The 24619-nt window shown below is 45.3% G+C and overlaps 1 long non-coding RNA gene and 1 pseudogene across 2 annotated transcripts; one reads left to right on the top strand and one right to left on the bottom strand.

Annotated features, from left to right (window-relative positions):
- The first annotated feature begins 3908 nt into the window (after positions 1-3908).
- LOC118375659 (beta-hexosaminidase subunit alpha-like) overlaps positions 3909-24619 on the top strand; it is an 85344-nt pseudogene continuing 64633 nt past the window's right edge.
- On the bottom strand, positions 19289-20534 carry LOC127908438 (uncharacterized). 2 transcript variants are annotated; one of them, XR_008067365.1, is made up of 4 exons: positions 19892-20534; positions 19670-19733; positions 19510-19573; positions 19289-19409 (listed from the first exon to the last, which is right to left on the bottom strand). It is a non-coding gene; the product is annotated as an uncharacterized LOC127908438 (long non-coding RNA). The 2 variants fall into 2 exon arrangements; XR_008067364.1 differs by lacking the exon at positions 19670-19733.

Here is a 24619-nt window from a genome sequence, read left to right as displayed (position 1 = left end):
TGGGCCTAATATAGTGTTTAAGAGGTCAGGCTGGGCCTAATATAGTGTATAAGAGGTCAGGCTGGGCCTAATATAGTGTATAAGAGGTCAGGCTGGGCCTAATATAGTGTATAAGAGGTCAGGCTGGGCCTAATATAGTGTATAAGAGGTCAGGCTGGGCCTAATATAGTGTATAAGAGGTCAGGCTGGGCCTAATATAGTGTATAAGAGGTCAGGCTGGGCCTAATATAGTGTATAAGAGGTCAGGCTGGGCCTAATATAGTGTATAAGAGGTCAGGCTGGGCCTAATATAGTGTATAAGAGGTCAGGCTGGGCCTAATATAGTGTATAAGAGGTCAGGCTGGGCCTAATATAGTGTATAAGAGGTCAGGCTGGGCCTAATATAGTGTATAAGAGGTCAGGCTGGGCCTAATATAGTGTATAAGAGGTCAGGCTGGGCCTAATATAGTGTATAAGAGGTCAGGCTGGGCCTAATATAGTGTATAAGAGGTCAGGCTGGGCCTAATATAGTGTATAAGAGGTCAGGCTGGGCCTAATATAGAGTATAAGAGGTCAGGCTGGGCCTAATATAGTGTATAAGAGGTCAGGCTGGGCCTAATATAGTGTATAAGAGGTCAGGCTGGGCCTAATATAGTGTATAAGAGGTCAGGCTGGGCCTAATATAGTGTATAAGAGGTCAGGCTGGGCCTAATATAGTGTATAAGAGGTCAGGCTGGGCCTAATATAGTGTATAAGAGGTCAGGCTGGGCCTAATATAGTGTATAAGAGGACAGGCTGGGCCTAATATAGTGTATAAGAGGTCAGGCTGGGCCTAATATAGTGTATAAGAGGTCAGGCTGGGCCTAATATAGTGTATAAGAGGTCAGGCTGGGCCTAATATAGTATATAAGAGGTCAGGCTGGGCCTAATATAGTGTATAAGAGGTCAGGCTGGGCCTAATATAGTGTATAAGAGGTCAGGCTGGGCCTAATATAGTATATAAGAGGTCAGGCTGGGCCTAATATAGTGTATAAGAGGTCAGGCTGGGCCTAATATAGTGTATAAGAGGTCAGGCTGGGCCTAATATAGTGTATAAGAGGTCAGGCTGGGCCTATTATAGTGTATAAGAGGTCAGGCTGGGCCTAATATAGTGTATAAGAGGTCAGGCTGGGCCTAATATAGTGTATAAGAGGTCAGGCTGGGCCTAATATAGTGTATAAGAGGTCAGGCTGGGCCTAATATAGTGTATAAGAGGACAGGCTGGGCCTAATATAGTGTATAAGAGGTCAGGCTGGGCCTAATATAGTGTATAAGAGGTCAGGCTGGGCCTAATATAGTGTATAAGAGGTCAGGCTGGGCCTAATATAGTGTATAAGAGGTCAGGCTGGGCCTAATATAGTGTATAAGAGGTCAGGCTGGGCCTAATATAGTGTATAAGAGGTCAGGCTGGGCCTAATATAGTGTATAAGAGGTCAGGCTGGGCCTAATATAGTGTATAAGAGGTCAGGCTGGGCCTAATATAGTGTATAAGAGGTCAGGCTGGGCCTAATATAGTGTATAAGAGGTCAGGCTGGGCCTAATATAGTTTCAAAGAGGTCATTCAATAAGTTTTGTAGTGAATCATATGTTGATGATGTAAAGAATATCTGCTGGTCTGTGGTGTGTAATGAGGAGCAACCAGATGCTGCTGGTCTGTGGTGTGTAATGAGGAGCAACCAGATGCTGCTGGTCTGTGGTGTGTAATGAGGAGCAACCAGACGCTGCTGGTCTGTGGTGTGTAATGAGGAGCAACCAGATGCTGCTGGTCTGTGGTGTGTAATGAGGAGCAACCAGATGCTGCTGGTCTGTGGTGTGTAATGAGGAGCAACCAGACGCTGCTGGTCTGTGGTGTGTAATGAGCAACCAGATGCTGTTGGTCCGTGGTGTGTAATGAGGAGCAACCAGATGCTGCTGGTCTGTGGTGTGTAATGAGGAGCAACCAAACGCTGCTGGTCTGTGGTGTGTAATGAGGAGCAACCAGATGCTGCTGGTCTGTGGTGTGTAATGAGGAGCAACCAGACGCTGCTGGTCTGTGGTGTGTAATGAGGAGCAACCAGATGCTGCTGGTCTGTGGTGTGTAATGAGGAGCAACCAGACGCTGCTGGTCTGTGGTGTGTAATGAGGAGCAACCAGACGCTGCTGGTCTGTGGTGTCTAATGAGGAGCAACCAGATGCTGCACTTGACACATTTATGAAATTGCACATTCCAGTTGCTAATAAGCATTTACACATTAATAAAATGACTAAAAACGGTTAAATCCCTGTGGATTGATGAGGAATTTAGAAGTTGTACAGTTGAGGGGGATGATGCAAAAGGATTGGCAAATAAGTCTGGATGCACAACCGATTGGCAAACTTATTGCAAATTGAGAAATCATGTGACTACATTTAAGTCATTTAGCAGACGCTCTTATCCAGAGCGACTTACAAATTGGTGCATTCACCTTATGACATCCAATGGAATAGCCACTTTACAATAGTGCATCTAAATCTTTTAAGGGGTGGGGGGTGAGAAGGATTACTTTATCCTATCCTAAACTTAATAAAAAGATGAAACTACACTATGAAATAAAGAATGATAGTAAAAAGATTTGGAGCACATACAATTAAATTCTGGGAAAAAAGGCAAACTCAAGTCAATCATTCATTGAAACAGATTGCTAATTCATCACAAAACCAACTGATATTGCCAACTACTTTAATGTTTTTTTCATTGCCAAGATTAGCAAATTTAGGCATAACATGCCAGCAACAAACACAGATACTACACATCCAAGTATATATGACCAAATTGTGAAAGACAAGCATTGAAATTGTGGAAGAGATTAAAAAATTGTCTATCAGCAATGACAAGCCACCGGGGTCTGACAACTTGGATGGAAAATTACTAAGGATAGTAGCGGACGATATTGCCACTCCTATTTGCCACATCTTCAACTTAAGCCTACTAGAAAGTGTGTGCCCTCACGATTGGACGGAAGTAAAAGTCGTTCTGTTACTTAAGAATAGTAAAGCCCCCTTTACTGGCTCAAATAGCCGACCAACCAGCCTGTTACCAACCCTTAGTAAACTTCTGGAAAACATTGTGGGGCTCACATTGCCATTTTACAGTCAACTAATTGACAAACGTTCAGCATGCATAGAGGACACTCAACAAGCACAGCACTTACACAAATGACTGATGATTGGCTGAGAGAAAATTATAACATTGTGGGGGGCTGTAAGACTTCAGTGCGGCTGAAGTAACTTTCGATTTGCCTGATATAGTAGGATGGCTAACATGTCTGCGAATGCGTCGTCTTCTAGCCAAGATATGAAATGCATCATAATTGACTGTAGCGTGCACACGCAACAGTCCCATGATGACTGAAAACACAAACGTGGGATGAACTAGTGACACATTTCCAGGCAAGAGAGGTCCATTTAAAATGAATTAATTCTTCCCTTGCCCTGCAAGTGTCAACTCATCTGATATTATCAAAAGGGAGAGGGTGTGTCTTTTAAGTGTTTGGAATGCAGCCTATGACCCTAGTTTGCAACACAATCTATAGATAACATTGATTTTACTCCCAAGCATATATTATCATTGTCTGTTTTTGTACTTCTTGTATGTATACTGTTTTTTTTACAATAAAAAATATGTAATTGGATACCTATTTTTTTTTCAATACATACGCAATTCAACTGACATATGCAATACAATAAAGTGAAATAATTCAAAATAAAACATTTATTTTAGTGTTGGCAAGTGGGAATGACCCTCAAATTGGCTTAGTCTCGTAGTGAGGTGCTATAAAACGTAGTTAGCGTCATAGCTAAATATATGTTTTGGGTATATTCTGAAATGGAATACATGAGTAAACTATACAACTAGCTAGCCAGAGATGGGTAACGTTACCTGACAGGAGCGCTAGCTAGCTACGTTAGCTTGCTAGGTACATTCATAGTTTTTAGTATGGCTGTTTTTAAGCTCAACTTCAACATTTCCACCAAGGACGTTGCCTCTCAGATCATCATTCTCCCTTTCTTGGGCAAGGAACATTTTAAAGTAGACTTGGATCTGACGAGGTAAAAACGTAATTTAAGTGCTGGGGGTTTTAGGACTGTTTACTTTGCGTTTGGACCGGAACTCGAGCGTGGGATTCACACCTGATCACGTGATTTGTTTGAGTCTAAAGCGTCTGCCTATATCACGTGACTATTTTCCAGTTCAGTCTTCCTCCTTTGAACGCCAGGACCGTCCAGGACAGTACAGCAGACTGTACATCCGCAAGAACACCAATTTGACATTCTAGACTCACGTGATACAATGGAAGAGAAAACTATCTCCAACTCCAGGCGTTGTTATAAACAATGGCTTTGGTTCATGGTTTTGTTCATGTCCTTCTCTGTAATCTACGTGGATGCGGTGTGGCCGATGCCTCAGAAGATCAGCTCTTCCATGGCCCGATACACACTAAATCCACGGGAGTTTATTTTTCAGTACTCTAGTGGATCATCCGCTCAACCCGGTTGTTCTCTTCTGGACTCGGCTTTCGAGAGATACTTCCCGCTCATCTTCACGGATTATAGGGCAGGTAATAACAAAACATTTTAAATAAATGGATAGATAACAGTTTTAAGTTATGTGAATAATATAATAATAATAATATATGCCATTTAGCAGACGCTTTTATCCAAAGCGACTTACAGTCATGTGTGCATACATTCTACGTATGAATCAGTCCTCATCATTCATTGGTCATGGTCAGTTGTTGGGAGTATTCTGTTTTTTGAAAACCATGTTGCCAACCATTGTAGAGCAAAACAAAAGGTACCTTTGGTTTGGTACCTATTCATTGTGGCATGTGACTTTTAGTTCAATGAACACTGCAGAGCCCCAGCAACACTGCATAACACCTGTGATTTAAAAGTAATTCATTTAAGAATATGCCTGCTTAATGACCTAACCTTTATTAGAGGCAGAGTTTATTTGGTTATATTTGAGAGTAACGAATTTGCATGACTTGCAATGTTGTTTTCACATATTTTATGACTACAATTTTAGATTTTGAGTTGTACAGGTGAGCTATTTCACATAATGCATCATGTTCATGTGTTTGTTTCAGCCAGACCCAGACAGCACGATGAATGGTTTAGGGTCCCTTTCACCGTTGTGGTCCATGTGGAGAGAGCAGAATGTGAGGGCTATCCAGACGCAGACTCTTCAGAAAGCTGTAAGTGATTAAACACTAAAACACACTCTGTCCTGAAACTTCCACTGTGCAGCCCCTGCTGAGTAAATACACGTAGTGGTGAAAGAGTACTGAAATATCCTTCTCCAGTAGAAGTAAAATTACTGGTTTAAAAAAAGACTCAAGTAAAAAGTAGCTAATGTAAAAAAGTATTCAGAGTAAAAGTAATTTGGTTACTTTTAAAGAGTACATAAATCAAATCTAATTTTATTTGTCACATACACATGGTTAGTAAATGTTAAAGCGAGTGTAGCGATATGCTTGTACTTCTAGTTCCGACAATGCAGTAATATTTAACAAATAATCTAATAAATTCACAACAACTACCTAATACACACAAATCTAAAGGGGTGAATGAGAATAAGTAAATGGATGAGCCGTGGCCGAGCGGCATAGGCAAGGTGCAGTAGATGGTATAAAATACAGTATATACAGTGGGAAGAGCAAGTATTTGATACACTACCGATTTTGCAGGTTTTCCTACTTACAAAGCATGTAGAGGTCTGTCATTTTTTTATCATAGGTACACTTAAACTGTGAGAGACGGAACCTAAAACAAAAATCCAGAAAACTAATTTGCATTTTAATGCATGCCATACAGTGGGGCAAAAAAGTATTTAGTCAGCCACCAATTGTGCAAGTTCTCCCACTTAAAAAGATGAGAGAGGCCTGTAATTTTCATCATAGGTACACTTCAACTATGCCAGACAAAATTAGAAGAAAAAAAAAAATCCAGAAAATCACATTGTAGGATTTTTAATGAATTTATTTGCAAATTATGGTGGAAAATGTCCAGACCCGTCTGAAGTTTGCCAATGACCATCTGGAGGATCCAGAGGAGGAATGGGAGAGGTCATGTGGTCTGATGAGACAAAAATAGAGCCTTTTGGTCTAAACTCCACTCACCATGTTTGGAGGAAGAAGGAGGATGAGTATAACCCCAAGAACACCATGCCAACCGTGAAGCATGGAGGTGGAAACATCATTCTTTAGTGATGCTTTTCTGCAAAGGGGACAGGACGACTGCACCGTATTGAGGGGAGGAGGGATGGGGTCATGTATCGCGAGATCTTGGCCAACAACATCCTTTCCTCAGTAAGAGCATTGAAGATGGGTCGTGGCTGGGTCTTCCAGCATGACAACGACCCGAAACACACAGCCAGGGCAACTAAGGAGTGGCTCCGTAAGAAGCATCTCAAGGTCCTGGAGTGGCCTAGCCAGTCTCCAGACCTGAACCCAATAGAAAATCTTTGGAGGGAGCTGAAAGTCCGTATTGCCTAGTGACGGCCCCGAAACCTGAAGGATCTGGAGATGGTCTGTATGGAGGAGTGGGCCAAAATCCCTGCTGCAGTGTGTGCAAACCTGGTCAAGAACTACAGGAAATGTATGATCTCTGTAATTGAAAACAGGTTTCTGTACCAAATATTAAGTTCTGCTTTTCTGATGTATCAAATACTTATGTCATGCAATAAAATGCAAATTAATTACTTAAAAATGATACAATGTGATTTTCTGGATTTTTGTTTCAGATTCCGTCTCTCACAGTTGAAGTGTACCTATGATAAAAATTACAGACCTCTAAATGCTTTGTAAGTAGGAAAACCTGCAAAATCAGCAGTGTATCAAATACTTGTTCTTCCCACTGTACATGTGATATGAGTAATGCAAGATATTTAAACACTATTAAAGTGTCATTATTTAGAGTGCATTGTATAAAGTGACTAGTGATCCGGTGACTAGAGACCCGGTGATTGGGTCTCAATGTAGGCAGCAGCCTCTCTGAGTTAGTGATTGCTGTTTAGCAGTCTGGTGACCTTAAGATAGAAACTATTTTTTCAGTCTCTCATTCCCAGCTTTGATGCACCTGTACTGACCTCGCCTTCTGGATGATAGCGGGGTGAACAGGCAGTGTCTTGGGTGGTTGATGTCCTTGATGATCTTTTTGGCCTTCCTGTGACATCGGGTAATGTAGGTGTCATGGAGGGCAGGAAGTTTGCCGTCTCCACTGCTGTCCCATCGATGTGGATAGGGGGGTGCTCCCTCTGCTGTTTCCTGAAGTTCACAATCGTCTCCTTAGTTTTGTTGACGTTGAGTAAGAAGTTGTTTTCCTGACATCACTCTCCGAGAGCCCTCACCTCCTCCCTGTAGGCTGTCTTGTCATTGTTGGTAATTAAGCCCACTATTGTTGTGTCGTCTGCAAACTTGATGATTGTTGGAGGCGTGCATGGCCACGCAGCCGTGGGTGAACAGGGAGTACAGGAGGGGGCTGAGCACGCACCCTAGTGGGGCCCCAGTGTTGACGGCCAACAAAGTGGAGATGTTTTTCCCTACCTTCGCCACCTGGGGGCTGCCCGTCAGGAAGTACAGGACCCAATTGCACAGGGCGGCGTTGAGACCCAGGACCTCCTGCTTGATGATGAGCTTGGAGGGTACTATGGTGTTGAATGCTGAGCTGTAGTCAATGAACAGCATTCTTACATAGGTATTCCTCTTGTCCAGATGGGATAGGGCAGTGTGATGGTGATTGCGTCGTCTGTGGACCTGTTTGGGCGGGATGCAAACTGAAGTGGGTCTAGGGTGACCAGTAAGGTGGAGGTGATCTGATCCTTAACTAGTCTCTCAAAGCACTTCATGATGACAGAAGTAAGTGATACGTGGTGGTAGTCTTTTGTTTCAATTATCTTTTCATTCTTGGGTACAGGAACAATGGTGGCCATCTTGAACGCATGTGGGGACAACAGACTGGGATAGGGATTGATTGAATATGTCCGTAAACACACCAGCCAGCTAATCTGTGCTCTGAGGACCTGGCTAGGGTTGCCGTCTGGGCCGGCAACCTTGTTCGGGTTAACACATTTAAAACTCACATCTTGTCAATCTGGACCCTCCTATTTCTGAAACTATCCGCCGCCATTGAACCCCTATTACCAGCCTGTTCAACCTCTCTTTCATATCGTCTGAGATCCCCAAGGATTGGAAAGCTACCACAGTCATCCCCCTCTTCAAAGGGGGACACACCCTGGACCCAAACTGTTACAGACCTATATCCATCCTGCCCTGCCTATCTAAGGTCTTCGAAAGCCAAGTCAACAAACAGATCACTGACCATCTCGAATCCCACCATACCTTCTCCGTTCTGCAATCTAGTTTCCGAGCCGGTCACGGGTGCACCTCAGCCACGCTCAAGGTACTAAAGGATATCATAACTGCCATCGATAAAAGACAGTACTGTGCAGCCGTCTTCATCGACCTGGCCAAGGCTTTCGACTCTGTCAATCACCATATTCTTATCGGCAGACTCAGTAGCCTCGGTTTTTCTAATGACTGCCTTGCCTGGTTCACCAACTACTTTGCAGACAGAGTTCACTGTGTCAAATCGGAGGGCATGTTGTCCGGTCCTCTGGCAGTCTCTATGGGGGTGCCACAGGGTTCAATTCCTCGGGCCAACTCTTTTCTCTGTATATATCAATGATGCTGCTCTTGCTGCGGGCGATTCCCTGATCCACCTCTACGCAGCGAACACCATTCTGTATACTTCTGGCCCTTCCTTGGACACTGTGCTATCTAACCTCCAAACGAGCTTCCGTGGCCTCCAACTGCTCTTACTTATTCGTGGCAAGACCCACTGGCTCCAGGTCATCTACAAGTCCATGCAGGTAAAGCTCCGCCTTATCTCAGTTCACTGGTCACGATGGCAACAACAGCATGCGGTCCAGCAGGTGTATCTCACTGATCATCCCTAAAGCCAACACCTCATTTGGCCGCCTTTCCTTCCAGTTCTCTGCTGCCTGTGACTGGAATGAATTGCAAAAATCATTGAAGTTGGAGACATCTCCCTCACCAACTTCAAACATCTGCTATCTGAGCAGCTAACCGATCGCTGCAGCTGTACATAGTCCATCGGTAAATAGCCCACCCAATTTACCTACCTCATCCCCATACTGTTTTTATTAATTTACTTTTCTGCTCTTTTGCACACCAGTATCTCTACCTGTACATGACCATCTGATCATTTATCACTCCAGTGTTAATCTGCAAAATTGTAGTTATTCGCCTACCTCCTCATGCCTTTTGCACACAATGTATATAGACTATTTTTTTTCTACTGTGTTATTGACTTGTTTGTTTACTCCATGTGTAACTCTGTCTGTTCACACTGCTTTGCTTTATCTTGGCCAGGTCGCAATTGTAAATAAGAGCTTGTTCTCAACTAGCCTACCTGGTTAAATAAAGGTGAAATAAAACATTTATAAAAAATAAATGTTACACGTAATGATGGATTTGCATTAGTATACAGGGGGGCAAAAAAGTATTTAGTCAGCCACCAATTGTGCAAGTTCTCTCACTTAAAGACTAGACAGGCCTGTAATTTTTATCATAGGTACACTTCAACTATGACAGACAAAATGAGAAAAAATATCCAGAAAATCATATTGTAGGATTTTTAATGAATTTATTTGCAAATTATCAAATAATACTCACTTTCCTTTCAATAATTTACCCAGATTTTTGCAGAGAAGTCAAAAGTTTGGACACGTACTCATTCCAGGGGTTTTCTTTATATATATTTATCTATATTATATATATTTATATTTATATTTATCTATATTATATATTTATATATATATATTTATCTATATTGCTGAAAAGTTGTGAAGACACAAACTATGAAATAACACATGGATATGTAGTAACCAAAAAAAGTGTTAAACCAATTAAAATATTTTTGAGATTCTTCAAAGTAGCCACCCTTTGCCTTGAGGACAGCTTTGCACACTCTTGGCATTCTCTCAACCACCTTCGTGAGGTTGTCACCTGGAATGCATTTCAATTCACAGGTGTGCCTTGTTAAAAGTTAATTTGTGGAATTTCTTTCCTTAATGCGTTTGAACCAATCAGTTGTGTTGTGACAAGGTAGGGGTGGTATACAGAAGATAGCCCTATTTGGTAAAATACCAAATCCATATTATGGCAAGAACAGCTCAAATAAGCAAAGAGAAACAACAGTCCATCATTACTTTAAGACATGAAGGTCAGTCAATCTGGAAAATTTGTGCAGTTGCAAAAACCATCAAGCGCTATGATGAAACTGGCTCTCATGAGGACTGCCACAGGAAAGGAAGACCCAGAGTTACCTCTGCTGCAGAGGATAAGTTCATTAGAGTTACCCGCCTCAGAAATTGCAGCCCAAATAAATGCCTCAAGAGTTCAAGTAACAGACACATCTTAACATCAACTGTTCAGAGGAGACTGTGTGAACCAGGCCTTCATGGTCAAATTGCTGCAAAGAAACCACTACTAAAGGACACCAATAAGAAGAAGAGACTTGCTTGGGCCAAGAAACTCGGGCAATGGACATTAGACCGGTGGAATTCTGTCCTTTTTGTCTGAGTCCACATTTCAGAGTTTAGGTATCAACCTCCGTGTCTTTGTGAGACACAGAGTAAGTGAACGGATGACCTCCACGTGTGGTTCACACCCTGAAGCATGGAGGAGATGGTGTGTGGTTCACACCCTGAAGCATGGAGGAGATGGTGTGAGGTTCACACCCTGAAGCATGGAGGAGATGGTGTGGGGGTCCATGGCTGGTGACACTGTCATTTATTTAGAATTCAAGGCACACGTTACCAGCATGGCTACCACAGCATTCTGCAGCGATACGCCATCCCATCTGGTTTGGCCTTAACCAGCATGGCTACCACAGCATTCTGCAGCGATACGCCATGCCATCTGGTTTGGCCTTAACCAGCATGGCTACCACAGCATTCTGCAGCGATACGCCATCCCATCTGGTTTGGCCTTAACCAGCATGGCTACCACAGCATTCTGCAGCGATACGCCATGCCATCTGGTTTGGCCTTAACCAGCATGGCTACCACAGCATTCTGCAGCGATACGCCATCCCATCTGGTTTGGCCTTAACCAGCATGGCTACCACAGCATTCTGCAGCGATACGCCATCCCATCTGGTTTGGCCTTAACCAGCATGGCTACCACAGCATTCTGCAGCGTACGCCATCCCATCTGGTTTGGCCTTAACCAGCATGGCTACCACAGTATTCTGCAGCGATACTCCATCCCATCTGGTTTGGCCTTAACCATCATGGCTACCACAGTATTCTGCAGCGATGCGCCATCCCATCTGGTTTTGCGATTAGTGGAACTATCATTTGTTTTTCAACAGGACAATGACCCAACATACCTCCAGGCTGTTTAAGGGCTATTTGACCAAGAAGGAGAGTGATGGAGTGCTGCATCAGATGACCTGGCCTCCTGAATCACCTGACCTCAACCAAATTTAGATGGACCACAGAGTGAAGGAAAAGCAGCCAACAAGTGCTCAGCATATGTGGGAACTCCTTCAAGACTGTTGGAAAAGCATTCCAGGTGAAGCTGGTTGAGAGAATGACAATATTTTGCAAAGCTGTCATCAAAGCAAAGGGTGTTCACAGTTACACATGGAGTAAACAATAAACAAGCCAATAACACAAACAAGTCAATGACACAGTAGAAAAAGTCTATATACAGTGTGTGCAAAAGGCATGAGGAGGTAGGCAATATATAGGCCATAGGAGCGAATAATTACAATTTAGCAGATAGTTAGCATTAGTTTTGATGTCCTCACTATTATTCTACAATGTAGAAATAGTAAAAAAAAAAACTCATGAATGAGGTGGTGTTCAAAAACCTTTGACTGGTATTGTACCTTAAATGAATCTGCTGATGTTATTACTAATATGTCCAACATGCTGTAAACTATTGTCTTAGCAATGAATTGTTTTTAATTCTCATCATCTTGATAACTACGACACACCCCTCACTATTGTCATTGGTTGCATTCATTGCACTGTACATAACCTGGTTCAAGCATTCATTCACCCTGAAGAAGGCACAGCGATGGATCGTTTGTATACAGTGTCCGACTCTCCTTATTTATTTTCATAACCTACACTTTTACTGCCCTTAGTCAGCACCTCTACCAACTGTTTTGGGGCGTGTTCGCCAGCTCATGCTTTTTATTAGTTTAAAACCATCAGAAATACTATTTCAGACATCCTCCAATTGCTACATTTGCACACAAGCCATGTGTATGTGACAAATAAAATTTGATTTGAGGTGTTCCTCATGCGTGCTCAACTAAAATATATAACAATAAACATTATGTAACAAAGTTAAAACAATTCACACAATTAAACAATGATGGTGCACAAATTAGCGGGAGACAGAGCGTATTCTGAGAGAGACGTACCTATACCCCCACACCCCTTGCCTTCTTCTTGTGTCTCCATATGACGTTGAGAAATAGTGCATTATGGGTAGTGTAGATGATATCCGGATATAAATTAATAAATATGCACAAAAATAATGTTTGTAGTTATAGGTAACCAGATTGCTATTACAACTAAGTTACTAACACACACTTACTGTGGTGAGTAAAAACTCGTGCTTCTGAAGGATTCAAATTGATTATGGGGGTCTTCTGAAGACCCCCTCCATTGATTATGTTGTTGTTAATTTGCTTACATGCCATTGTACTTATGCTCACCGTATAGCTGAATATTGAGGCCTCTGTCTGTGTCTAGCTCTCTGCCAAAACGCGCAGCCCCGCGTCTGTGAGAAAAGGGACTGAGGGTGAGAGCGAGACGGTGTCTGTTTTTCTCTGAAACAAGGGCAGATTTGCATGCCACTGAGACAGGTTCTCAGAAACCTTGTGTTAAGAATAACTTGTTCTTTGAGCTGCACATTCAGGGTTTGACATAGGAGATCGCACCGTAAGGTGTGACCTCGGGTATATAAGATCCTGTCTTTCTTTTGTTCGGGGCAGAACTCTGGAGAGACATCAGTTGTATGTCTGATGTTTGATCTTTGACTTCTGTCTACAGCTGTATTTTGATTAAGATCTGATTTTATAAGTGCACATTTTGAGTATTCCTTATTTGTTCAGTAAATAACAGAGCCCAGAAAAGTGGAACCAACACGTTCTACCCTTTGCCACCCCTGTTTTAAACTCATTCCATGGAGGGAGGAGTGTTTGCGGGTTTTTGTTTTTTTTAGAACCTAGACAACCAGGTGTGGTGAGTTCCTTACTAATTAGTGACCATAATTAATCAATCAAGTACAAGGGTGGAGCGAAAACCCACACACTCAGCCCTCTGTGGAATGAGTTTGACATGTTCTTTAAAATAAAAACAACTTTATCTTGATAATAAGTGAATTGGTATGTCTGAACCTGAACGTCGTTAATCATCACATTGAAAAAGGAAGAGGAAATGAATGAAGTTCCCTCACCCACCCCTTGACTCACCTATCCCCTTGACTCACCTATCCCCTCACTCACCTATCCCTCACTCACCTATCCCCTCACTCACCCATCCCCTCACTCACCCATCCCCTCACTCACCCATCCCCTCACTCACCCATCCCCTCACTCACCCATCCCCTCACTCACCCATCCCCTCACTCACCCATCCCCTCACTCACCCACCCCTTGACTCACCCACCCTTGACTCACCCATCCCCTCACTCACCCATCCCTTGACTCACTCACCCATCCCTTGACTCACTCACCCATCCCTTGACTCACTCACCCATCCCTTGACTCACTCACCCATCCCTTGACTCACTCACCCATCCCTTGACTCACCCACCCATCCCTTGACTCACCCACCCACCCCTTGACTCACCCACCCACCCCTTGACTCACCCATCCCCTGGCTCACCCATCCCCTGGCTCACCCATCCCCTGGCTCACCCATCCCCTGGCTCGCTCACCCACCCCTCGGCTCGCTCACCCACCCCTCGCTCACCCACCCCTGGCTCACCCATCACCTCACCCATCCCCTCACTCACTCACCCATCCATCCCCTCACTCACTCACCCATCCATCCCCTCACTCACTCACCCATCCATCCCCTCACTCGCTCACCCACCCCTCACTCGCTCACCCACCCCCTCACTCGCTCACCCACCCCCTCACTCACTCACCCACCCTCGACTCACCCACCCCCTTGACTCACCCACCCCTTGACTCACCCACCCACCCCCTCGACTCACCCACCCACCCCCTCCTCACTCACCCACCCCCTCCTCACTCACCCACCCCCTCCTCACTCACCCACCCCTCGCTCACCCACCCCCTGGCTCACCCATCACCTCACCCATCCCCTCACTCACTCACCCATCCACTCACTCACTCACCCATCCCTCACTCGCTCACCCACCCCCTCACTCGCTCACCCACCCCTCACTCGCTCACCCACCCCCTCACTCACTCACCCACCCCTCGACTCACCCACCCCTTGACTCACCCACCCACCCCTCGACTCACTCACCCACCCCTCCTCACTCACTCACCCACCCCTCCTCACTCACCCACCCCCTCCTCACTCACCCACCCCCCTCCTCACCCACCCACCCCGTCACTCACCCACCCCCTCACCTCACCCCTCACTCACCCACCCACCCCTTGACTCACCCACCCCCTCGCTCACCCATCCCCTGGCTCACTCACTCACTCACTCACTCACTCACTCACCCCTCACTCACTCACCCACCCCCTCACTCACTCACCCACCCCTCACTCACTCACCCACCCCTCACTCACTCACCCACCCCTCACTCACTCACCCACCCCCTCACTCACTCACCCACCCCTCACTCACCCACTCACTCACCCACCCACCCACTCACTCACCCACTCACTCACTCACCCCTCACTCACCCCCTCACCTATCCCCTCACTCACCCACCCCTTGACTCACCCACCCTTGACTCACCCACCCCTCACTCACCCACCCCTTGACTCACCCACCCCTCACTCACCCACCCACCCCTTGACTCACCCACCCCCTCACTCACCCACCCACCCCTTGACTCACCCATCCCCTTGACTCACCCACCCCTCACTCACCCACCCCTCACTCACCCACCCACCCCTTGACTCACCCACCCCTTGACTCACCCACCCCTTGACTCACCCATCCCCTCACTCACCCACCCCTCACTCACCCACCCCTTGGCTCACCCACCCCTCACTCATCCCCTCACTCAAACTCCCCTTTTCACTGAAATGAATGTAGGAACTAAGTTCATTCACTCACCCCCTCACTCAAAGTCCCTCTCACTCACATTGTTCAGAAAGAGTACTGAAATATCCTACTTCAGTATAAGTACTTCTACTTTAATTCGATTTTATTCCAGTAGTAGTAAAAATGACTGACTTTGAAAAATACGAGTACTCTGAAAAGTGACTAAATTACAGTAACGTGAGTATTTGTAATGAGTTCCTTTACACTTCTCTGAATACACATGAGGCTGATTTGAATCTTTCTTCCTTGTGTTATAGACAAGCTGAGTGTGTGTTCGGGCCAGGCAGCACTGAGGGCTGAGACGGTATGGGGAGCACTCAGAGGTAGAAACACAAGTGTTTAGAAATCAGTGATCAATATGATCAATGATGTCCTTTGATGATGTAACCACATGTCCTCTGGTAAATAACAGGTTTGTAGTCATTCAGTCAGCTGGTCTACCAAGATGACTTTGGGGAGGTAAGTCATAACTGAACAGTCAACATTGTGTGTTTTGTTTTATTTTACCTTTATTTAACCAGGCAAGTCGGTTAAGAACAAATTCTTATTTTCAATGACGGCCTAGGAACAGTGGGTTAACTACCTTGTTCAGGGGCAGCACTACAGATTTTTACCTTGTCAGCTCAGGGATTCGATCTTGCAACCTTTCGGTTACGTCCAACTCACTAACCACTAGGCTACCTGCCGCCCAGGTAGCCTACCTGCCGCCCAGGTAGCCTACCTGCCGCCCAGGTAGCCTACCTGCCGCCCAGGTAGCCTACCTGCCGCCCAGGTAGCCTACCTGCCGCCCAGGTAGCCTACCTGCCGCCCAGGTAGCCTACCTGCCGCCTACTGTGTGTGTACTTGTACTACTGAATACCAGTAGTCCACACAAGTAGGGGAAAAAAACTCACTAGTGAGGACATTGTGGTCGTTCTTCACTTTTAAAATAGTTAATAGGATTTTGGTGTTAAGGTTAGGGGTTATAGGATTTTCAATCTGAATCAATTTTTACTCAACAAAATGTGTGTGTGTGTGTGTGTGTGTGTACTGAACAGTCAACATGCTGCCAACAATATGATTTGCAAAAATGGATCAAACTTGATGTGATCATTTCAGTTCTCTATCAATCTGATTTCAGTATTTTGTGAATGAGACTGAGATAGAAGACTTTCCCGCTTCCAGTTCCGAGGGATATTATTGGATACGTCACGTCACTACCTTCCTTTACACGCTATTCTGAAGACCCTGGTAAAGATATATATATTTACACATACAGTACCAGTCAAAAGTTTGGACACATCTACTCCTTTCAGGGTTTTTCTTTATTTTTACTATTTTCTACATTGTAGAATACTAGTGAAGACATTAAACCTATGAAATAACACATGGAATCATGTAGTAACCAAAAAAGTGTTAAACAAATCAACATATATTTTAGATTCCTCAAAGTAGCCACCCTTTGCCTTGATGACAGCTTTGCACACTCTTAGCATTCTCTCAACCAGCTTCATGAGGTAGTGACATGGAGTGCATTTCAATTGACAGGTGTGCCTTGTTAAAAGTTCATTTGTGGAATTTCTTTCCTTAATGAGTTTGAGCCAATCAGTTGTGTTGTGACAAGGTAGAGTTGCTCTAGTCGGCTGGCCCTCGCTACATATTCATCGCCAGACCCACGCTATTTGCACACACTGTATATAGACTTTTTTCCTATTGTGTTATTGTGACTGTATGTTTGTTTATTCCATGTGTAACTCTGTTGTTTGTGTCACACTGCTTTGCTTTATCTTGGCCAGGTCGCAGTTGTAAATGAGAACTTGTTCTCAACTAGCTTACCTATTAAAATAAAATAAAAACCAGCCCTATTTGGTAAGAGGCCAAGTCCATATTATGGCATGAACAGCTCAAATAAGCAAAGAGAAACGACAGTCCATCATTACTTTCAGACATGAAGGTCAGTCATTACAGAACATTTCAAGAACTTTGAAAGTTTCTTTAAGTGCAGTCACAAAAATCATCAAGCACTATGATGAAACTGGCTCTCACGAGGACCGCCAAGCAATGGAAGACCCAGAGTTACCTCTGCTGCAGAGGATAAGTTCATTAGAGTTACCAGCCTCAGAAATTGTAGCCCAAATAAATGCTTCAGAGTTCAAGTAACAGACACATCTTAACATCAACTGTTCAGAGGAGAATCAGGCCTTCATGGTCAAATTGCTGCAAAGAAAACACTACTAAAGGACACCAATAAGAAGAAGACTTGCTTGGGCCAAGAAACACGAGTAATGGACATTAGACTGGTGGAATTCTGTCCTTTTGGTCTGATGAGATTTTTGGTTCCAACTGCCTTGTCTTTGTGAGACGAAGAGTAGCCGCATGTGTGGTTCCCACCGTGAAGCATGGAGGAGAAGGTGTGATGATGCTTTGCTGGTGACACTGTCTGTGATTTATTTAGAATTCAAGACACACTTAATGAGCATGGATACCACATCATTCTGCAGCGATACACCATCCCATCTGGTTTTGCGATTAGTGGAACTATAATCTGTTTTTCAACAGGACAATGACCCAACACACCTCCAGGCTGTGTAATTGCTATTTGACCAAGAAGGAGAGTGATGGAGTGGTGCATCAGATGACCTGGCCTCCACAATCACCTGACCTAAACCTAATTGAGATGGGTTGGACCGCAGAGTGAAGGAAAAGCAGCCAACAAGTGCTCTGCATATGTGAGAACTCCTTCCAAACTGTTGGAAAAGCATTCCAGGTGAAGCTGGTTGAGAGAATACCAAGAGCGTTGAAAGCTCTCATCAAGGCAAAGGGTGGCTACTTTGAAGAATCTAAAATATATTTTGATTTGTTTAACACTTTTTGGTTACTACATGATTCCATGTGTTATTTCATAGTTTTGATGTCTTCACTATTATTCTACAATGTAGAAAATAGTAAAAATAAAGAAAAACACTTGAATGAGTAGGTGTGTCCAAACTTTTGACTGGTACTGTATATTAATGATTTATAAAAGTTATGGTCATATTTGAGTTATAACATTGAGGTCCAGTTTCTCAGCTCACGTTATGCTTTCTCCTAGACTACAAAGCACTTTGAATGGTGAATTTCCATTGAGAATGATTTTTAGTCCTGGACTAGGCTTCATCTGACTCGGACAGGGTATATATAAATGATACTCACTTCAGATCCTTATCCTTGTTTACTAGGATGCAATGTCCTACAACAAGTTCAATGTTTTCCACTGGCACATCGTGGACGACCCCTCCTTCCCCTACCAGAGTAGCACCTTCCCTGACCTCAGCAGCAAGGTGAGAGGAGAGAACCTGGAATGGAGCTGAACATTTATAATGCATTATGATGCTGTTCTAAAACATAAAGGCTTATGACCTGTTAAACCGGCAAGGTTAGAGGTCTGGAACTGGAGCTCTCTGGCCTGGGATATGGTAAAGCATTAGTAATGCATTATGATGTTGTAATACAATATAAAGGCACGTTATAAACATGCTTATAACCAGTAATAAAGCTGTACAATGCGTAGAACTGCAGGACTTAAGTAAAGTGTTGAAGGAAAATGTAGAGTGCAATGTTAAGCTCTCTTTTTTAATGTGTTTTATTTCACTTGGAAAGTGGAAGAATCATAATTAGTTGGGTAACATAGATAATTAAGATGTCCTATCTGCATAATATGCTGATGTGAGATACTTATTAGAATGTATCCCTTTGGACTCTGGTGTTGGCAGTTGCACTTCTTCCCTCAGCTGGGACTCAGTTACCTGGGGCCCAGAGAGGGGAGAGGTCAGGCTGGTCTTTCACATGTTCCTGGTGCTCTGCAGAATATCATTCTTAAACCACGTGAAGGGAGGGTGTGATTAATGGAGAACCAATTACTGGATTCCACAATGTCTGTGAGTCAGTCACTCCCTCCTTTGGCCTTGGGGGAAGATAAGGTATGAGACTAGATGTGTGGGGTAGTGTCTGTAGTTGACAATTGATTTATGCCATTGGTAGAGTTGGTGTTTTTGTGCTCTGAAGTACCAGGAACCCTTTCGCTTTCTGGCCCTTGGCTCTAACCACTAGGCTACCTGCCGCCACTACACTCTAACCACTAGGCTACCTGCCGTCCCTACACTCTAACCACTAGGCTACCTGCCGTCCCTACACTCTAACCACTAGGCTACCTGCCGCCACTACACTCTAACCACTAGGCTACCTGCCGCCACTACACTCTAACCACTAGGCTACCTGCCGCCACCACACTCTAACCACTAGGCTACCTGCCGCCACTACACTCTAACCACTAGGCTACCTGCCTCCACTACACTCTAACCACTAGGCTACCTGCCGCCACTACACTCTAACCACTAGGCTACCTGCCGCCACTACACTCTAACCACTAGGCTACCTGCCGCCAACACTCTAACCACTAGGCTACCTGCCGCCACTACACTCTAACCGCTAGGCTACCTGCCGCCACTACACTCTAACCGCTAGGCTACCTGTCGCCACTACACTCTAACCGCTAGGCTACCTGTCGCCACTACACTCTAACCGCTAGGCTACCTGCCGCCACTACACTCTAACCACTAGGCTACCTGCCGCCACTACACTCTAACCACTAGGCTACCTGCCGCCACTACACTCTAACCACTAGGCTACCTGCCGCCACTGTAGGTTCCCCTTCCACTTGAGGAAACTGGATAGACACAGGTGGTTCTGATAATGAGTTGCTGAAAAGATGTTCTGCAGCTGAACTGTTAACTGTAAGCCTGGTCCCAGTTCTGTTTCACAATTCTATAAGGAGTTGGCAGGTGAACAGAAACAGGTTTTGTTCAGCTGATGTTGTGATTGGCTCTTTGTCCCAGGGTGCTTTACCTTACCTGCGTGTGCCTCTCAATGTCTGTGTGTAACGTTTGGAGTCAGGAAGCCGGTGCAGAAGGTGAGTTTAATAGACCTGAACAAGGCACCAAAACAGGAGACGTGTACTGAACGTGAACAAAACCAATACTGCCTGATGATTTAGGCTACTGACGGATAAATAAAGGGAAGGTAATCAAGGTGATGATGAAGTCCAGGTGTGTGTAATGATTGGGAGCAGAGGTGTGACCGACCGGCTCAAAACGGTCTTATGTAGCAACATTTCAAATTGTGTTTGTTTTATACATTGGATAAAACTAGAGACTTAGTATATCATACACTGCATATTTGAGGACCAATGGGAAAGTAGTTCTGCTTTGAAAGTTGATAAATGTGTAAACTCACCTTTGAGAAAATGTCCATTGAATATTTTTGCAAACCTCCTGGAGAGCTCTGCTTTGTCTACACCCGTTCAGCATTGTTCACACCCTCTTAAACCAGCCCCACCCATTCAGCATTGTTCACACCCTCTTAAACCAGCCCCACCCATTCGGCATTGTTCACACCCTCTTAAACCAGCCCCACCCATTCGGCATTGTTCACACCCTCTTAAACCAGCCCCACCCATTCGGCATTGTTCACACCCTCTTAAACCAGCCCCACCCATTCGGCATTGTTCACACCCTCTTAAACCAGCCCCACCCATTCGGCATTGTTCACACCCTCTTAAACCAGCCCCACCCATTCAGCATTGTTCACACCCTCTTAAACCAGCCTCACCCATTCAGCATTGTTCACACCCTCTTAAACCAGCCCCACCCATTCAGCATTGTTCACACCCTCTTAAACCAGCCCCACCCATTCGGCATTGTTCACACCCTCTTAAACCAGCCCCACCCATTCGGCATTGTTCACACCCTCTTAAACCAGCCCCACCCATTCGGCATTGTTCACACCCTCTTAAACCAGCCCCACCCATTCAGCATTGTTCACACCCTCTTAAACCAGCCCCACCCATTCGGCATTGTTCACACCCTCTTAAACCAGCCCCACCCATTCAGCATTGTTCACACCCTCTTAAACCAGCCCCACCCATTCGGCATTGTTCACACCCTCTTAAACCAGCCCCACCCATTCAGCATTGTTCACACCCTCTTAAACCAGCCTCACCCATTCAGCATTGTTCACACCCTCTTAAACCAGCCTCACCCATCTGTTTAAGGATCCACATGTGAGGTCATGTGCTAAACAGTGAGTAGTGTGGTATAGACTAAAAGTAGTAGTATTCTACAATTTACATTTACATTTAAGTCATTTAGCAGACGCTCTTATCCAGAGCGACTTACAAATTGGTGCATTCACCTATGACATCCAGTGGAACAGCCACTTTACAATAGTGCATCTAAATCTTTTAGGGGGGTGAGAAGGATTACTTATCCTATCCTAGGTATTCCTTAAAGAGGTGGGGTTTCAGGTGTCTCCGGAAGGTGGTGATTGACTCCGTTGTCCTGGCGTCGTGAGGGAGTTTGTTCCACCATTGGGGGCCAGAGCAGCGAACAGTTTTGACTGGGCTGAGCGGGAACTGTACTTCCTCAGTGGTAGGGAGGCGAGCAGGCCAGAGGTGGATGAACGCAGTGCCCTTGTTTGGGTGTAGGGCCTGATCAGAGCCTGGAGGTACTGAGGTGCCGTTCCCCTCACAGCTCCGTAGGCAAGCACCATGGTCTTGTAGCGGATGCGAGCTTCAACTGGAAGCCAGTGGAGAGAGCGGAGGAGCGGGGTGACGTGAGAGAACTTGGGAAGGTTGAACACCAGACGGGCTGCAGCGTTCTGGATGAGTTGTAGGGGTTTAATGGCACAGGCAGGGAGCCCAGCCAACAGCGAGTTGCAGTAATCCAGACGGGAGATGACAAGTGCCTGGATTAGGACCTGCGCCACTTCCTGTGTGAGGCAGGGTCGTACTCTGCGGATGTTGTAGAGCATGAACCTACAGGAACGGGCCACCGCCTTGATGTTAGTTGAGAACGACAGGGTGTTGTCCAGGATCACGCCAAGGTTCTTAGCGCTCTGGGAGGAGGACACAATGGAGTTGTCAACCGTGATGGCGAGATCATGGAACGGGCAGTCCTTCCCCGGGAGGAAGAGCAGCTCCGTCTTGCCGAGGTTCAGCTTGAGGTGGTGATCCGTCATCCACACTGATATGTCTGCCAGACATGCAGAGATGCGATTCGCCACCTGGTCATCAGAAGGGGGAAGGAGAAGATTAATTGTGTCTCGTCTGCATAGCAATGATAGGAGAGACCATGTGAGGTTATGACAGAGCCAAGTGACTTGGTGTATAGCGAGAATAGGAGAGGGCCTAGAACAGAGCCCTGGGGGACACCAGTGGTGAGAGCGCGTGGTGAGGAGACAGATTCTCGCCACGCCACCTGGTAGGAGCGACCTGTCAGGTAGGACGCAATCCAAGCGTGGGCCGCGCCGGAGATGCCCAACTCGGAGAGGGTGGAGAGGAGGATCTGATGGTTCACAGTATCGAAGGCAGCCGATAGGTCTAGAAGGATGAGAGCAGAGGAGAGAGAGTTCGCTTTAGCAGTGCGGAGCGCCTCCGTGATGCAGAGAAGAGCAGTCTCAGTTGAATGACTAGTCTTGAAACCTGACTGATTGGATCAAGAAGGTCATTCTGAGAGAGATAGCGGGAGAGCTGGCCAAGGACGGCACGTTCAAGAGTTTTGGAGAGAAAAGAAAGAAGGGATACTGGTCTGTAGTTGTTGACATCGGAGGGATCGAGTGTAGGTTCTACAATAAGGAACAATTCCAGGTAAACTGTGTCCAGATATAAATATTACTCTTAACCAGACACACTTGTCTAAATTGATGGGTCACGTGAAAGAAATGCTGTAACCCCCAGCTACAGAAGGTGTAAGTGGTACAGCCAAATGGCTACTTGCATAGTAGCAATATAAAGAAAATAATATACAGTATGTACAATATCAGTGATTGATGAGGTAGTTATATGCATACTGTTAGGTTCTTATTGATCATGGTAAATAACCACTAGAGAAGCTTTAACCAAGTTTAATTCTGCCCAAAGGTTCTGTAATTCAGACAACATTTGTCTCATCCAGATATTTATATCCCACTTAAGACACTTCTCCTTCTCTCCAATCCTTCTTATGATTTAACAGGAAAAGAGTAACAAGATCCCAAACCCTTATTACTCCCTTCAGGTGACCTGTCCTCACCTCCTGACCTCAACCCCTCCTTCACCTAATCCACAGATGTCCATCTGTCTCCCCTGTATCAACACATCTCTCTCCTCTCCTCCTGACCTCAACCCCTCCTTCACCTAATCCACAGAGGTCCATCTGTCTCCCCTGTATCAACACATCTCTGTCCTGACCTCAACCCCTCCTTCACCTAATCCACAGATGTCCACCTGTCTCCCCTGTATCAACACATCTCTGTCCTGACCTCAACCCCTCCTTCACCTAATCCCCAGATGTCCATCTGTCTCCCCTGTATCAACACATCTCTGTTCTGACCTCAACCCCTCCTTCACCTAATCCACAGATGTCCATCTGTCTCCCCTGTATCAACACGGTGCCCTGCTCCCGTCCAACCAATACATTCCACAGCTATCTGTCCTCCTACAGAGACATAAAACCCAGTCTCTTTCATTTCCTGTCATTCATTTACTATCTCAATGTTCAAAGTTTAGCCAATTCCAACAATACAATCGGGTTTAAAGTGGCTGAGCAGCAGGATAAAACAATAAATAGATAGTAGCAGCAATGCATGGCGTGTGTGTTAGCAGAGAGTCATTTGAATAGAGGCACTGCAGATAGTGCTGATGACTGGTCTGTCTGTACCACGCATGAACAAGGGAATCTATATTCGGAGAGCCTGTTTCTGTCCTGCCCTTGACTTTGGTGCAGGGCACGTGATGTCCATAGCCTCTTCATTGCAAAACTCCCTGATCTTCTCAAAAGATCCGTTTGTCAAACTGTGTCCAGTCCAGGTGGTGCCTGTACAGGATAGTAGATGGACCTGGCTACATAGGGTCAGAAGGATAGTAGATGGGACCTGGCTACATAGGGTCAGAAGGATAGTAGATGGACCTGGCTACATAGGGTCAGAAGGATAGTAGATGGACCTGGCTACATAGGGTCAGAAGGATAGTAGATGGGACCTGGCTACATAGGGTCAGAAGGATAGTAGATGGACCTGGCTACATAGGGTCAGAAGGATAGTAGATGGACCTGGCTACATAGGGTCAGAAGGATAGTAGATGGGACCTGGGTCAGAAGGATAGTAGATGGACCTGGCTACATAGGGTCAGAAGGATAATAGATGGGACCTGGCTACATTGGGTCAGGAGGATAGTAGATGGGACCTGGCTACATAGGGTCAGAAGGATAGTAGATGGGACCTGGCTAC

This window comes from Oncorhynchus keta, chromosome 17, assembly GCF_023373465.1.
Source record: "Oncorhynchus keta strain PuntledgeMale-10-30-2019 chromosome 17, Oket_V2, whole genome shotgun sequence".
Lineage (NCBI taxonomy): Eukaryota > Metazoa > Chordata > Actinopteri > Salmoniformes > Salmonidae > Oncorhynchus > Oncorhynchus keta.
Note: the sequence above shows the minus strand (reverse complement) of the source record. Positions and strands in the feature narration are given on the sequence as shown.